Consider the following 14,910-nt stretch of genomic DNA (forward strand, 5'->3'; position numbering starts at 1 on the left):
TTAGCATTTAGTTTCAGATAGCATAATGATGAATAGAAATAAAAACAATATGGCTTTTCAAGGGTTAAATTCCATGTTGAAATTCCATGAAGGATTCTTAAGAAAAAGTGATAATATTTATTTTGGTTCAATGCACATTTTCCCATGGTGGATTCATTCTCCTGCAAAAATACATAAATCAGTATGGGGTAGTATCATAGAGGAAATATTTTTATGCAGAACAAGGATTTAAGATTGGTTATGTAAAATAATAAATTTTCGTCCAAAATAAAGTCAGTTTGAATGATAGTAATTTCTAGGATGAACATTTTCTGCATCTAATATCTTATACAATAGGAAAATCCTGTTATTTCATGGGCAGAATATTTATTTATTCAGCCGCAAGGTAAATTTTCCTTCATCTCCACCACAATTCAGCTCACTACTCATACCCGATCTCCCATAATTACACCTTATTCAAAGCCCTATGAGCTTGTGTCTACACAATTATCTGCAAAATTCCTTGCATGCAGAAGTCATACTTTCACAAGAGAACTACAATCCATTCATAGGAGTAGTTCAACATAAACCTTTAAGTTACATACATCATTTGCTTACTGTAGCTCATGAGCATGTCATGTCTCAATTACTTCAAGTGATAGATCAATGGTGAAGGAAAACATATTATAAGAAAAATCAGTACCAGATTGAATGATTGGTTAATCTTTACCCTGAAATTATTGTTAGCAACTTGATGACTACCGTGTCTCATCCATGTATTTGTTTTATAATGACTCAACCATCCCAGGCTCCTACACAGACTCCTACTCTTATATACTTCTGTAGAAAATGTCCATTAAAGCTGTGCTGAGCATGTCTTAACCTGCATTGTCACATTTACAATCATTGCATACTCTCGTGCAATACTGATTCAAGCTGCAGCAATGTATTGTTTTTAAATTCCCTAGCACCAATATAAACATCTTCTATGGTTCCATTTCTTCTAACTTTGTAATCACTTCACGCCCCATAATCATTTAAAATTTTGGAGTTTCTACATTTTTGACTCCGTGCACATCATTGAATGTTATGAGTCCCTTTTGGGTAATGGTACCTTCAGATGTATCAGCTCCAAACTCTGGAGTTTCCTCCCTAAACCTTTCCTAGACTTCTTCATTTTTCCTCTTTTAAGATGCTCCTGAAAAACTACCTCTTTAACTAAACCTTAATTATTTAGGACCATGTCACCGTATGACATAGGAGCAGAATTAGGCTATTTCATCATGGGTGATTTATTATCCCTCCCAGATAAATTCTGCTACCTTCTCTCCATAATCTTTGACATCCTTACTAATCAAGAAATATTTAACCTCCGCTCTAAATATACCAATAACTTGGCCTCTATTGCAATCTACGGCAATGAATTCCACTGATTAACCACCCTCTGGCTGAAGAACTTCCTCCTCATCTCTGTTTCAAAGAGTTGATTTGTAGTCCATCTGGTCCAGGTGATTTATCCACCTTAAGACCTTTCAGTTTGCCTAGCACTTTTTCCTCTGTAATAACAATGGTACTCACGAACCACCGGCACACTGCTAGTGTCTTCCACAGTACAGACTGAAGCAAAGTACTTATTAAGTTCACCTGCCATTTCTTTGTCCCCCATTCCTACCTCACTAGCATCATTTTCCAGTGGTCCAATATCAACTCTCACCTCCCTTCTACTCTTCATATAACTGCAAAAACTTTTGGTATCCTGCTTTATACTATTGGCTAGTTTGCCCTTGTATTTCATCTTTTCCTTTCTTATAGCTTTTTTTAGTTGTCTTTTGTTGGATTTTAAAAGCTTCCCATTCATCCAACTTCCCACTCACTTTTGCTACTTCAGTCAAGTCAAGTCAAGTCACTTTTATTGTCATTTCGACCATAACTGCTGGTACAGTGCATAGTAAAAATGAGACAACTTTTTTTAGGACCATGGTGTTACATGACACAGTACAAAAACTAGACTGAACTACATTTAAAAAAAAACAGAGAAAGCTACACTAGACTATAGACCTACACAGGACTGTGTAAAGTGCACAAAAACAGTGCAAGCATTACAATAAATAATAAACAGGACAGTAGGTGTCAGTCCAGGCTCTGGGTATTGAGGAGTCTGATAGCTTGGGGGAAGAAACTGTTACATAGTCTGGTCGTGAGAGCCCGAATGCTTCAGAGCCCTGATGCACCATCAATAACTCACGCTGAGACGTAGGAAGCGAGGTATCGGCTTTTATTGACTGGAAGAATGAACAACACTACATCCTGGGGAATGAGGCTGGGCAACAGGCCTCAGTTGCCTTTATACAGGGGTCTGTGGGAGGAGCCACAGGAGCAGTCAGCAGGGGTCTGTGGGAGGAGCCACAGGAGCAGTCCAGACAGGTATATCTAGTTCACCACAAGCCCTTTCCCATACGGCAGGAGAGAAGAGATTGTATGAGGGGTGTATGGGGTCCTTCATAATGCTGTTTCCTTTGCGGATGCAGCATTTAGTATAAATGCTCTTTCCTTGGCTTTTATGCAGTGCTTAACTTCCCTTGTCAGCCACGGTTGTCTAGCCCTGTCATTCGAGAACAACTTCTTCTATGGGGCATATCTATCCTGACTCTTGTGAACTATTACCAGAAACTTCATCCACCTTTGCTCTGCCATCATACCCACCAGTATTCCCCTCCAATCCACCTGGGCAAGCTCCTCTCAAATGTCTCTGTAATTCCCTTTACTGCATTGTGATACTGATACATGTGACTTATGCCTCTCACTCTCATATTGTAGAATGATTTCAATCATATTATGATCACTGCCCGCTACGAGTTCCTTTACGTTAAGCTGACTAATAGGATCTGAGTATTTACACAACACCCAATCCAAGATAGCTTTCCCAGAGTAGGCTCAAGCACAAGCTGCTCTAAAAAGCCATCTTGTCAACTTTTAACAAGTTCCCTCTCTTGCAATGCAACACCAACCTGATTTTCCCAACCCCCTGACATATTGAAGTCCTCCATTACAATTGTGACATTACTCTTATTACATGCCTTTTCCAGCTCCCTTTGCAACCTCAACCTTACATCTTGGCTACTATTTGGAGGCCTATATATGATTCCATAACTTTTTTCTACCCTTGCAGTTTTGTAATCTTACTCAAAAAGATCCAATATTCTCTGACCATATGTCACCTCTTTCTATAGATGTAATTCCATCTCTTACCAACAGAGCCACACCACTGCCTATGCCTTCCTGCCTTTGATACAAAGCATATCCTTTGATGTTAAGTTCCCAACTATGACCTTCTTTCAGCCAGAACTCAGTGATGTTCACAACGTCAAACAGACCAATCTCTAATTTGGCCATGAGTTCAACCACCTTATTCTGAATGCTACATGCATTTAAGTACAGCACCTTCAGTCCTGCAGTTTTTGCCCTTATGAATTTTGCCTCTGTGGTATAACTTAATTCTTTGCCCTGACTGCAGTTGTACCCAATCATTGGCATGTCCTTCCTTACATTCATATTACATATTTCATCATCTACTTGTAAACTTGCTGGCTCATCCTCAACTCTGTCATACTGGTTCCCATTCCCCTGCCACATTAGTTTAAACCACTCCCAACACCTATAGCAAACCTACCCTCAAGGATATTAGACCCCTTGGAATCATGCAGCCCGTCCCTTTTGTACAGGTCACACCTGTCCCAGAAGAGGTCCCAATGATCCAGCAATCTGAAACACTGCACCCCGCTCCAATTCTTCAGCCACGCATTTATCCACCACCTCATTCTATTCCTGTCCTCACTGTCGCATGGCACAGGCAGCAATCCCGAGATTATAACCCTTGAGGTCCTGCCTCCTTCCTAACTCCATGTATTCCCTTTTCAGGAGCTCTTTCCTTTTTATATCATGTCGTTGGTTCCAATATGTACCACGACTTCTGGCTACTCACCCTCTCTTTTCATGATATTGTGGACACATTTTGAAACATTGCAGACCCTGACACCTGGGAGGCAGACTACCATCCATGTTTCCTTTTTGCATCCACAGAATCACCTATCTGTCCCCTTAATATAGAGTTTCCCATTAAGACTGCAATCCTCTTCAGTTCCCTACCCTTCTGAGCCACTGGGCCAAATTCAATGCCAGAGGCATGGCCACTCTTTCTTCCCCTAGGTAGGTCATCAACTTCCCCAAAGGTATTCAAAATAGAGTACATATTGTTGATGGATACTCTCCACTATCTGTTGTTCTCCCTTCCCTCATTGAAACTGGCTTCAACTTGGACTTATTTTTACCCATATATCTGTCTCTAGTATCCTTGGAGTGACTACCTTCCTGTAGCTCCTGTCTATCCCTCCTTCACTTTCCCTACAAGCCAAAGGTTATCAAGCACAGCTCCTGTTCCTAACACGGTCTCTAAGGAGCTGCATCACGATGCACCTGGCACAGATGTGGACATCGGGGCAGCTGGACAGCTCCTGAAAATCCCACATCTGACACCCAGAATGGAACATTGGCTCTGTATACATACCCCCTATTCTCTCAAGAGTTCATTCAGAAAATTAGAAATAAGAAATAAAGATTGAACTTACCTACTTACCTTGCTTCCACCTGCTGTTGCCAAAGCCTTACTACTCTGACTCAGAGTACTCCGATGACATTCACTCCCGTGATGACTGCTCCGCTAGGCAGTAGCTCTCTTTTATAGAGACTGGGTTCAAAAACCTTCCTGCTTTTTAAAGCTCTTTGGCAACCTGTGCGGGAACACTTCTGTTGTGTCTGTGCAGTGCTCTATGTCTTGAATTCAAAAGTTGGATCATATTTGCTTTAATCACATATAGAACATAGGGCCAATATCATTATTCAGTCTAAGGCAATACAATATTGGGAATAATATTGACTGGCTAAGTACTCGTTGAGAATTTTTTTCCCATTTTTTTCCTCTAGATCTCTGTGTTTCACCCATTTGCCATTATAGTTGAGTTTTCATATCTTAAAGAATGTAGCCCTAATATGAAGATATTATGTGAGCCCAATGGAAGCTGGATAAGCTGGAGTTTGGAGCCAACAATCAATGGTGACCTTTGACTGGAACCCAAATCCAATAATGCAGAATCCTTAGTTTTAATGTCAGATTTCCTCCAATCTGCCTGATATTGTCGTGGATATACTTATTAAACAGAAAGCTGTACATTCAAACACAAATACAACATTCTTATGCTAAATGGGTACCCTTCCTATTATTCAAAAGACCAATATGATAGTTACAAAGATATGGGATTTTCATTGGTTTGAACTCTATGTCATCTATCATGCAAATATAGAAGCCATTAGTTTGAATACTTAGATATATAAAGATGATAGTATTTATTAAGTTGTAAATACTTATACATGACTTTATATTAGTTTCATCTAACTGAAAACGGTTACTGAAAACAGACAAATGTGAGGAAGTGAGAGGACTTTATCAATACCTGCACGGATGAGCGTGTGCATTCGATAACTTAAGTACTGGACATACCCAAATTCAAACTGATGGATAAACTATGATATTCAGAGTCTGCTAAGGACTAGATTTGTGGCATTGAAGACAGGTGGTCCAGAACTCTACAAAAGGTCCAGGTATGGCCTATGGAATGCTATCCTAAGAACAGAAAAGCAATTTGACTCAACAGGATTTACACACAATTGCAACAAAAATTGCCTGACAGTTCAGCTTCAAATCCTGTGATTATTTGGGACCTGTATCAAATGTCAGCATACAGTAAAAGATTGCTTAAGGAAGTTCCAAATGAAAATAAAGAAAGTAATGTTCAAAGTTCAAGTTCAAAGTAAATTTATTATCAAAGTAGATATATGTCACCAGAAACAACCTGAGATTCATTCTCCTGTGGGCACACCCATAAATCTGTAGAATAATAACTATAGCAACGTCAATGAAAGATTAGTCAGAGTGCAGATGACAATAACTATGCAAATACAAATATAAATAAATAGCAATAAACAATGAGAACATGAGATGGTAAATGCAAGCTCACTTTTAACATATAAGAAAAACTTGGGACAGGTACATAGATGAGAGGTGTATGGAGGGATATGGGCCAGGTGCAGGTCAGTGGGACTGGGCAGAAAAATGGTTCAGCACAGCCATGAAGGGCCAAAAGGCCTATTTCTGTGCTGTAATGTTCTATGGTTCTATGGAGATAATGAGAAAAAGAGCCCTTAAAGTCAGATCTTAGGTTGTGGCAACATCTCAATGAATGTCGTTGTCCCATTTTATTCAAGGCCCTGATAGTTAAGGGGTAGTGACTGTTCTTGAACCTGGTGGAGTAAGTCTTGAGGCTCCTGTACCTTCCACCTGATGGCAGTAGCTAGAAAAGATCATGGCCTGGGTAGTGGGGATCTCTGATGATAGATGCTGCTTTCCTAAGGCAGCATTTCATGTAGATGTGCTCAGTGATTGGGAGGGCTTTGCCAGTGATGTACTGGGCTGAATCCACTACCTTTAGGAGGATTTTCCATTCAATAGCATTGATGTTTCCATAGCAGGCCATGATGCAGCTAGTCAATACACTCTCCACTAAACATCTATAGAGGTTTGTCATGCTGAATCTGTACAAATTTCCAAGGAAGTAAAGGTGCTACCATGTTTTCTTGACAATTTCACTTACATGCTGGGTCCAGGGCAGATCCTCTGAAATAGTAACACTCAGGAATTTAAAGTTGCTGACCCTCTCCACCTCTGATCTTCTGATAAAGATTGGCTCATGGACCTCAGAAGAGGTTTCCCTCTCCTGAAGTCTACAATCAGTTCCTTGATCTTGTTATGACACCACACAGCCCATTTTTCAATTTCCCTCTTATAAGCTGATTCATCGACACTTTTGATTCGGCCCACCACCGCTGTGTCATCAACAAACTTAAATATTGCATTGGAGTTGTGCTTAGCCACACAGTCATAAATTTAAAGCGAGTAGACCATGGGGCCTAGCACACAGACCTGTGGTTCACCTGTGTTGATGGAGATCATGCTGGAGATGTTGTTGCCAATCCAAGCTGACTGGGGTCTACAAGTGAGGAAATTGAGAAAGTAAGGAGGCATGGGATCCAAGGGGACATTGCTTTGTGGATCCAGAACTGGCTTGCCCACAGAAGGCAAAGAGTGGTTGTAGACGGGTCATATTCTGCATGGAATTCCATCACCAGTGGAGTGCCTCGGGGATCTGTTCTGGGACGCTTACTCTTCATGATTTTTATAAATGACCAGGATGAGAAAGTGGAGGGATGGATTAGTAAGTTTCCTGATTACACAAAGGTTGGAGGTGTTGTGGATAGTGTGAAGGGCTGTCAGAGGTTACAGTGGGACATTGGTAGGATGCAAAACTGGGCTGAGAAGTGGCAGATGGAGTTCAACCCAGATAAATGTGAAGTGGTTCATTTTGGTAGGTCAAATATGATTGCAGAATATAGTATTAATGGTAAGACTCTTGGCAGTGTGGAGGATCAGAGGAATCTTGGGGTCCGAGTCTAAAGGACCTCAAAGCAGCTGAGCAGGTTGACTCTGTGGTTAAGAAGGCGTATGGTGTATTGGCCTTCATCAATCATCGAATTGAATTTAGGAGCTGAGAAGTAATGTTGCAGCTATATAGGACCCTGCTCAGACCCCACTTGGAGTACTGTGCTCAGTTCTGGTCGCCTCACTACAGGAAGGATGTGGAAGCCATAGAAAGGATGCAGAGGAGATTTACAAGGATGTTGCCTGGATTGGGGAGCATGCCTTATGAGAATAGATGGAGTGAATTCGGCCTTTTCTCCATGGAGCAAAGGAGGATGAGAGGTGACCTGATAGAGGTGTACAAGATTATGAGAGGCATTGATCATGTGGATAGTCAGAGGCTTTTTCCCAGGGCTGAAATGGTTGCCACAAGAGGACACAGGTTTAAGGTGCTAGAGAATAGGTACAGAGGAGATGTCAGGGGTAAGTTTTTTACTCAGAGAGTGGTGAGTGCATGGAATGGGCTGCTGGCAACAGTGATGGAGGCGGATACGATAGGGTCTTTTAAGAGGCTTTTAGATAGCCTAGTAATTTCTAATGTAGGGACATGTTCAGCACAACTTTGTGGGCCAAAGGGCCTATATTGTGCTGTAGGTTTTCTATGTTTCTATGAAATCCAGGATCCAATTTCACAAGGAGGTCTTGGGGCTTATTGGTTAGTATTGAATGCTGAGCTGTAGTTGATAAAGAGCATACTGATGAATGCATCTTTGCTGTCTAGATGTTCCAGGGTTGAGTGAAGAGCCAATGAGATGGTATCTGCTATGGACCTGTTGCTCCAGAAGGCAAATTAGAGTCGATCCTAGTCGCCTCTCAGGCAGCAGTTGGTATGTTTCATCATCAGCCTCTCAAAACACTTCATCACTGTGGACATAAGTGCAACTAAGTAATTGTCCTTGAGGCAGGTCACTACATTTATTCTTGGGTACCAGTATAATTGAAACAGGTGGGTACCACACAATGCCATAACAAGAGGTACCACAGCAGCCAGTTGGTCAGCATTAGTCCTTATTATGTAGCCAGGTACCCCTGCTGGTCTGGGTGCTTTCCATGAATTCACCTTCCTGCAGGCAGACCACAGGTCAGCTTCAGATACTGAGGTCAAAGGATTATTGAGAGATGTGTGGGGATTTGTGATGGTTCTCCGTGTTATGACAGTCAAAGTGAACACAGAAGACATTGAGCTCACCTGAAAGTAAATCCCTGCTATCTCCCATGTGGCTTGATTTAACTTTATAGGAGATGATAGCATTCAATTCCTGACACAGCTGCCAAGTATCCTTCAGTGATTCAAGTTTGGTGCGGAATCTTCACTTCCCCCGTGAGGTGGCTTTCTGAAGATCATACCTGGACCTCTTGTAGCTTTCTTGGTCTCAGTCTTGAATGCCTCAGAACTGGCTCTCAGCAAATTTTGGATTGCCATGGTTTATCTAGACCTAATTGGGGAAGAATCTGAATGATTTAGTGGGGACACATTCATCTATGACTGCATTAATGTAGTGCATTACAACCATGGTTAGTGAATTAAATAAAAGGTTAAAAGAAGAGATGTTAACCGTTAGATCAGATAACATAATTGTGTTGCCTTTATGGCAGTTATTTAGTTTATAATATTTTCGCTTAGTAATTCGTTTGTTAGCATTTTTTAGTTAAAGTTAGGATTGTTTAAGTATGTTCGTTGTCTGTGATATATCGCGGCATGTGATGACGTCACATCCGGTTTTGCCGCGTCTTGTGGGATAATACCGGTTTGGGGAAAAACGGAATGGAGGGGGCTCACACGTGTGAGACCAGCGCAAGAAAGGTGTCTCTCTACGCATTAGAAATCACAGTGAAGCAACGCTGTAAGTTCATAGATAATCGATATGTTGAATTAAAATGTTAACGCCGATTCTGTTAAAAGTAACGATGGTCGATAAGGTTTATGTTTTCGTTAGTTAAAGAGTTGCGGATAGTTGTGTTGAAGTGTATTTAAAGTAGTCAATGGCGTAAGTAGATTCTGACTGTATGCTGCACTTTAATGTAATGTAGTTGTTGTAGTTTACTTTTGCAAGTATTTATGATGTAAATGTGATATCTAGAAGGAAACAAATACTGTACAAACTTGTATTGTTTTGTCAACAGTTTTCACCATACATTAATGTGGAAGAGTGAACAGTAAACAGTTAATCTTACTGTGATTCTGTCTTCATTGACAATGGTTTACCTCGGTGTTTAGTTCGGGTTCCGTTTCACCCGAGTGAGAACATTACAATAATGATTAATAGAAATAAAATCAATATGGCTTTTTGAGGGTCCAGATTCTATGTTGAAATTCTGTGAAAGGTTTTTAAGAAAAAAATTATGATATTTATTTTGGTTCAATGCACATTTTCCCATGGAGGATTCATTCTCCTGTAAAAAGGCATAAATCAGTATGGGGTAGTATCATAGTAGTATCACTTTTTTTTAATCAAAGCATGGATTTAAGATTGGAAACGTGAAGTAATAATTTCCCTCCAAGTTAAACATGAGGAAATCTGCAGATTCTGGAAATTCAAACAACAACACACACAAAATGCTGGTGGAACACAGCAGGCCAGGCAGCATCTATAAGAAGAAGCACTGTCGACGTTTTGGGCTGAGATCCTTCGTCAGGACGGTAGATTGGGAGACCGCTTTGCTGGGCACCTTCGCTCCATCTGCCAGAAAAAGCAGGATCTCCCAGTGGCCACCCATTTTAACTCCACTTCCCATTCCCATTCCAACATGTCAGTCCATGGCCTCCTCCACTGTCGTGATGAGGCCACACTCAGGTTGGAGGAACAACACCTTATATTCCATCTGGGTAGCCTCCAGCCTGAGACATGAACATTGATTTCTCGAACTTCTGCTAATACCATCCTCCCTCCTTCACCATTCTCCATCCCCTTTTCCCTCTCTCAACATTACCTCCCTCTGGTGCTCCTCCCCCTTTTCTTTCTTCCATGACCTTCTGTCCTCTCCTATCATTTTCTCTCTTCTCCACGTCTGTATCCCTTTCAGCAATCAACTTCCCAACTCTTCACTTCACTGCTCCCCTCCCACAGTTTCACCTTTCGCCTTGTGGTTCTTCCTTCCCTCCCCCACCTGGTTACTCAGACTCCTCAGCTTTTTCTCTCCAGTCTCAGCCCAAAACATTTTTCCATAGATGCTACCTGTCCTGCTGGGTTCCTCTAGCATTTTGAGTGAGTTGTATGGATTTCCAGCATCTGTAGATCTTCTTGTGTTTTTGTTTCTCTTGAAATAGGAATATTTCAACATCAGCCTTTATTATATAAGACACTTATTAAAACAGCTCATGAGCATGTCATGTCCCAATTATTTCTAGCTGAACTAATTAAGGAAAATGAAGGAATACACTTTATAAGAAAAGTCAGAATCAGGTTGAATGTTAGGTCAATCATTTCCCAGAGAATATTGTTAGCAATTTGATGACTACCATGTCTCATCCATGTATTTGTTTAGTCTTGACTAAAGAATCCCAGACTCCTATCCTAAAAACAACAAAAAACAGACGATAAGATGTTAATATCCCTCATGCCAATGGGCCGTGAGCACTTGCTCGAGACTGTCTTGATATTGGGAATCGCACAGGGTTGACATGCAGGAGTTTTCGAGTGGGTACCTTCTTTCCTCAAAGTTTCATTGATTAGCCCACTACCTCTCCGGAGGGTTTGACAATGACTTCTTATGTCCCAGAGCCACCTTCTCCTCTCCCCCCCCCCCCCCACCCATTGTGTCCTCCCACTCTCTTGATGCTATCTTGGAGCCCAGGAGAGGTCTTTTCGCTTGATCCAAAGCCATTGACTGCTTATTTGCACTGCCTCTGAGATGGCTCTGATGGTTTGCTGTAGAGAGGACCATGAACCCCTAGCTCCTTCAGCAATTTAATGGCGATGTGGCTATAAATCCCCTGCAACCCTATTCCACAGGGCAAACTTTGGTTTTCCACCCCATCGCTGAGCCTCAGCTGCTAGAACTGCATAACATAACGTAACCTCTTACGCTCATATGCTTCAGCCACTGAAACCTCCCATGGGACTGTGAGTTCCACAATGCGAATGATCTGTAATGAATTGGACCAGAGAACCTAGATTGGCCTATGACTGGTGGTAGCGATTTCCGGTGGAAAGGTGAGTTGTTTATTGATGCCCGCCAGCATTTTCCAGTCACGGGCCATGTTCATCTGTCCTATTTCAGGATTAGGAGGGAGATTAGTTGATCTTTTCCCTCCCTCCTAGACGAATGCTGCTGGTGTCAGAGCATTAATCGTTCTAGGGGGCAAGGAGTTGGCTGCTATCCCCTTGTTCTTGATTGCTGCTGCCAGACTCTACAAGACCTAGTTGTGACGCCACGTACATCTGCCTTGTGTGAGGCTGATTTTGCAGCTTGCCAGGATATGTTTGAGGGTTGCCAGAATCAGGCACAGGGAACAAGTTGGGTTCTCACCGAACCACTGGTGGAGGTTTTTTTGTGAGCACATCATATGTAGTTCTGATGAGAAAGCTAAGTCTGTTTGCTTCCATCTCCCAGATGTCCCTCCAGCTGATTTTCCTCCTCTCAAGACTTTCCCACTGCATCCATCGCCCATGCTTAGCCAGGGACACTTCTGTCTGACTCCTCTTGTTGCTACACTTCCTCAACAACCATTTTCCTTTGCTCTGGAATTGTGGTCTTGTGCCAGGTGGGTCCACTTGCTGCCAGACCAAAGCCACCACTGTCCTGTTGGACTTGCCCCACCTTGTCTTTATGCCTAAGGGCTGCTGTTGCTTGCTGTATCACATCAGCTGGAGTCCACTTCCGCCTAGTTGATAAGATCTGTGAAGCGTTACTTATGGTCTTGTCACAAGAGTTTTGAGTACGATCTGTAGACACATCTCAGAACACTTGAGTTCCTCTGTAAGGCCAGAGAGAGGTAGTTCAAGGACTCCCTTACCATAGAGACTTGTTTTACTGATAAACCTTGGGTCACCGAGCCACTTTTTTATGAATGACGTAATGGTTCACTTGAGCTTCTCCATGGCTGTTAGTGGGACTCATAGACAGTGAGAGGCCACATCATCTGGGATAGTAGTCCAAACTGTAAGCACCAGAGATGCAGTTTTCCAGGCCTTTGTGTCAATGTTATCCAGGCCACCGGCCATCTGTTGTCTTAGTTGCTGCACCTGCTCTTTGTCCATGAGTCTGGCATTGTACCACCTACCCGGGCTTTTGACAGGCTGCTCAGACTCTGTTGGATTTGGGTCATCACCGATGAAGAACTTTGTCTTTCAGCATTTCCTTGACTATGGAGATGCTTTATGGCTTACTAGGCTTGATTTTCATTCTGGTCCACTTGATGTTTTCCTGCAGCTTTCCAAGTAGTCATAGTGCATGCCGCAGTAATAGTCAGTATTGCTATATAATCCATGTACGGCCTAATAGGGGAAAGACCAAGTCCAGCACTCATTCTTTCACCACCTACCACCCATTCTTAAAGCCCTGATAATGACCTGCCTGGTCAGAGGTGATGGAGTGTCATAACAGATACTTGGTTTTCCACCCTGTCGCTGAGCCTCAGCTGCTAGATCTGCATAACATAACATAACCTCTTATGCTCATATGCTTCAGCCATTGAATCCTCCCATGGGACTGTGAGTTCCACGATATGGACGATCTGTAATGAATTGGACCAGAGAACCAAGTCTGGCCTAAGGCTGGTGGTAGCAATTTCTGTTGGAAAGGTGATTTGTTTATTGACATCCACCAGCATTTTCCAGTCACTGGCCAGGTTCATCTGTCCTGTTTCAGGATTAGGAGGGAGACTAGTTGGCCTTTTCCCTCCGTCCTGGACGAATGGATACTAGAGTGCTATAATAGTCTCTGCCATATTGTGGTAAAATCTGCTGTTGTGAAAGTACAACTTCACCAGCATTGTGATTGGCTCTGGTATCTGGAAGAAGTCACATACCTCTCAGAGGAGTGCCTAGGGAATTGAGTCAAATAAATTGGTGAGGTCCAGGAAGATCACAAGGATTTCCTTTGTCCTCCCCAGCTGCTTGGATCTGGTGCCATCTCATGCTTGTGTGTTCCAAACACCCAGAGAACCCTGGAATTCTTCCTTTCTGTACAGATGTATCAATGTACTGGTTTCTCTCCAGGTAGCTGGCCAGCCTCTGTGCTATTACAGTGAAGAATATTTTCCCCTCGACGTTTGGAAGGCAGATTGGTCAAGTTTTCTGCATCCTTTTCTTGTGGAATCTGGACACCGCCAGCCCTTTGCCACACTTTGGGTATTATTCGTTTCCACCACACTACCTTCATGAGCTTCCAGAGAAACCGCAGGACATCCAGTGCATTTTTATAAAGCCTATATAAAGCTAACCTCCTCAGTGACAGGGGTGCTGATGCTCTATGAACTTTGGTTTGTGTCCGGTCGCTGCACTTCACTCAACTAAGTTGATTGACTTCACAAGAGTACTGGACAATACAAGGCCCCTGTCCCTGTTCCCTCAAGCATTCTTTCCTCCCTTGATGGATCTTTCACCCCTTTTCTGACCTCACTTTCTTCCACCCACAGATGCACACCCGGCACTTGTGTGCTAATACAGCTGCTGGTGTTTTGATTGTTTTGGTTGTCTCTTGTGCAGTGCTCTATTTATTCATGGTAGATTTCATTCCTAGGTCTGTAGCTGTGTTATCAATCATTGAGCCATCTTGCACAACCACTCTCACAGGCTCTTAGGGGTATCTCCTTTTGTTGCCTTTTTCATAGCCATTAATGGGTGTCTCCAACATGCTGAAACAGTATTGAGGACTGTGCCATGGGTAGCTAGCCCATGACAGCCCCACTGGGGTCTATTCCCTCTCTAAGAAGATGTCCATCAAAACTCTGCTGTACAATGTCCTAACCTGCATTGTCTCATTTGTAAGTTGCTCTTGTGCGACACTGATTCAAGTTGTAGCAATGTATTGTTTTTAAATTTCCCAGGTCAGTTTAAACGTTTTCAGTAGTTCCACTTCTTCTTATCTTTGTAGTCGCTTCATGCTCCATAACTCTTTAAAATAATGGAGTTTCTACATTTTAACTTCTTTCACGTCCTTGAGTGTCATTACTCCCTTATGGGTAATGGTACCAACAAATGCATCAGCTCTAAATTCTGAAATTTCCTCCCTAAACCTTTTCTCTAATTCTTCCTTGTTCCTCTCTTAAGATGCTCCCTAAAATCTACTTCTTTAACTAAATATTTAATTATTAAGGACCATATCACTATATGGCATAGGAGCAGAATGAGGCCAGTTGATCATGGGTGATTTATTATCCCTCCCAGATAAACTCTCCT

Source organism: Hemitrygon akajei, chromosome 10, assembly GCF_048418815.1.
Source record: "Hemitrygon akajei chromosome 10, sHemAka1.3, whole genome shotgun sequence".
In the NCBI taxonomy this organism is placed as follows: Eukaryota; Metazoa; Chordata; class Chondrichthyes; order Myliobatiformes; family Dasyatidae; genus Hemitrygon; species Hemitrygon akajei.